Genomic DNA, 3,266 nt, shown 5'->3' with positions numbered 1-3,266 from the left:
TTTCGTCATTCTCTTGTTGTTAACAAACTTATTCGTAACGAAGATTGAGGTGTCGTTATTGGATAACTCTTTCCAAAGAATGTCGAAATATTTTATCTGACCATATTGAATAAAAAAATTAATGGCAGAAGCATCCATGGTCATTGTTTCATGCGTGCGTATGTATATATATATATATATATAGCAGAGCTCAGAATGCTAAGGAAAACACAGCAGAAAACACTACACAGTAGATAAGTCTTTAGAGAAATTAAACAAGCAAAATGGCAGAAGCAAAGGTTCTTCACCTGAATGCAGCAGATCATGAAATTAGCTATGCTAATAATTCAGTTTTCCAACTCAGTTATTACATGATTTCTGCTGTATATGTCATCTTTTCAGAGATATGTTCAAGGAAATGGGTCCTGCTTGTATAGAGGTGGCAGACTTGGGTTGCTCTTCAGGACCTAACACCTTCGAGACTATATCTCAAGTTATAGACACTATCCATGGGATATGCAAACGAGAAGAGTTGAGCTTCCAGAGTTTGAAGTGCTTTTAAATGATCTCCCAGACAATGACTTCAACTCTGTGTTTAAGTCTGCTCCTGATTTCATTGAGAGGCTGAAAAAAGAGAAAGGAGATATGGTCCAAGAAAGGTGTTTTATAGGAGTTCCTGGCTCTTTCTATGGCAGACTCTTTCCAACCACAACCCTCCACTTTGTCAATTCTTCCTATGCGCTCCATTGTCTCACAAAGGTCTCTCACTTGACCAAACCCATAGTTACATAAATCGCTCAATAGCCCACGATCTACGTACTGTACGTTGCGATCCAAAACGTGGTACGAACGCGTTCCAGGTCGTTTCAAAATCGCGATTTGGTACGAAAGCTTATACGATCCAAAATTAACCATCCAATCGACCCAATTGATGTTCAAATCGCGATTTGAAGCCATCAATTCATCGTTCTGGACAATAAAAATCGATAATAGACAACCAATTTCATCAATTCGACTGTTCAATTCCATCCACACTTTGACGCGAGAAAGAACGACGTTGACCTACCCTTGGATTTCTATTCACGCGATTTGAAGCCAATAGATGTTCATTCTAATATCCGCTTGAGTTCAAGGTTTTCTGAAGCATATAAAGAAGGACCACACAAGATGGGATATGAATCTCGAATCTACAAACTTGGAAAGCTCAAGGATAGAAGATATGGTGGGGAAGATCTGGAGGAGGATGAAGACAACGATAATGGCAAAGGAAAAAAACAAAGGGTGGAGTAATTTTATTAGTTTTATCATGTCTTTTAAAGTTTTAAGTTTATTCATGACTTTATGAGTTTATGTAATTTGTTTTGAGTCTTTTTGACTTTTGAAGTGTTAAATTTGTTTTGAACTTTGAAGTATTGAAGTTACTGAATGAAATCTATAGTATTGAAGTTACTTTAAGATATTTGAAGTCTTGAAAATACTTATAAAATTTGATGTAGAAAAATAACAACCTAAGAAACTGGTACATCGTACCAATTTATATGGTACATCGTACATGAGCGATCTGAAATGAGCTTACCCCTCTTGTACCGAATTTTAGGGACCTAGCGAATTGCGATCCCGTTCCACGTTCCCGTACCGGAGCGTACCGTGATCCATGTGACTATGACCAAATCATTATCTCTTTTTTGGTCTAATAAAGAATCTATTTTAGTCTCATTTATCTTTGATTTTTGTCATTAGCTCCCAGTTGGGCTAGAGAACAATAAAGGAAACATATACATGGCAAGATCAAGTCCTCCCAATGTTTTCCAAGGTTATGCCCACCAATTTCAAAAAGACATCACAAATTTTCTAAGCTCACGCTCAAAAGAAATCATACCCCAAGGCCGCATGGTGCTAACCTTTATGGATAGGAAAAATACCGACCCTTCCAACGAAGACTATGGTTGGGAGTTTGTAGATAAATCACTTCTTGATTTGGTTGCACAGGTGCCATATAATCCATTTTACTCTATTTCTACGATTAGTGGAATGCAATAAACTAACTCAATTATGAATTGCAGGGAGTTGTAGAAGAGATAGATGTGGATTCATTCAATCGTCCTTTTTATACATCTTCCAAAGAAGTGGCTGAGATTGTCAAGAGAGACTGATCATTTGAAATTAACAATCTACAAGTTTTCGAAGTGGACGCTGATCCTATAAATACAGATGAAGTGCTACATAACAAAGACATTGGATTCAACATTTATACGGAAATGGGGAAAAATATTGGAAATACAATCAGAGCTGTTATAGAGCCAATGGTCTGCAGTCATTTTGGGGATGCTATAATTGACAACTTATTCACAAGGCTTGCTGCAAATGTGGAGGATGCTTTAATTAGTTCAATGTTCGATAGGAGGGTTAGCATTTTGTTTTCTTTGACGAAGAAGTAATTAATAGGGGAATTAATGGCTCAAAAGGCAAAGGATAATGAGGGGCTTCTCAATTAAAACTTTTAAATATGTTTAACTTTTAACGTGTGGGTTGGATGTTGTATTGTTTCTCTTCATATGTATAAGTTGGTCTAGAAAAATGACTTACTCAATAAATGACTGAAAGTCAATTAAGAATGAATTTATATACTATTTTTCAACATTTCTCCCACTCTGATTATTGTCATCAAACGTATGTATTCAAAAGCTTTCTTATTTCTATTTATTAATTATATAAAAGGGTTTGTATTTGTTACACTCATAGTTATAAGTTTTTAAATTATTTTTGTTGATGATAATAATGTATGTTACGTCAGTAATAAGCAGATCACTCCCGATTTGGATGGAGAGTTGTAGCCGTTAGACATAGCAAAGTGTATTACTTAGGGATGGCAACTCAACCCGAATCCGACGGGTTCCGACCCGACCCGACCCGATCGGGTCGGATTTTTTTTAAAAAAATTCGGGTTCGGGTCGGGTCGGGTTTTTTTAAAATGCACTGTTTGGGTCGGGTCGGGTCGGTTTAGGGTAAAAAAAATCCGACCCGACACGACCCGAAAAATATATAATTTTATCTTATATTTAGGGATAATTACAAATACCCTCCATATATAATTTTTTTCAATTAAGTCACTGTTTTCATTGAATTAAATTTTTTTTTATTATTTCGGGTCGGGTCGGGTCGGGTTTCTAAGTCATATATTCGGGTCGGGTCGGGTGAAACATTAATTTTGTCGGATCGGGTCGGGTCACGGGTGGAGAACCCTTTCTTCTCGGGTCGGGTCGGGTGGCCCAAAAACCCGACCCGAC

General features: G+C 37.1%; 1 pseudogene; it reads left to right on the top strand.

The window, feature by feature from the left end:
• The first annotated feature begins 263 nt into the window (after nt 1-263).
• LOC120126902 lies at nt 264-2,417 on the top strand (annotated as a pseudogene).
• The last annotated feature ends 849 nt before the right edge of the window (nt 2,418-3,266 follow it).

This window comes from Hibiscus syriacus, unplaced genomic scaffold (assembly GCF_006381635.1).
Source record: "Hibiscus syriacus cultivar Baekdansim isolate YM2019G1 unplaced genomic scaffold, ASM638163v2 tig00001478_pilon, whole genome shotgun sequence".
NCBI lineage: Eukaryota > Viridiplantae > Streptophyta > Magnoliopsida > Malvales > Malvaceae > Hibiscus > Hibiscus syriacus.
Note: the sequence above shows the minus strand (reverse complement) of the source record. Positions and strands in the feature narration are given on the sequence as shown.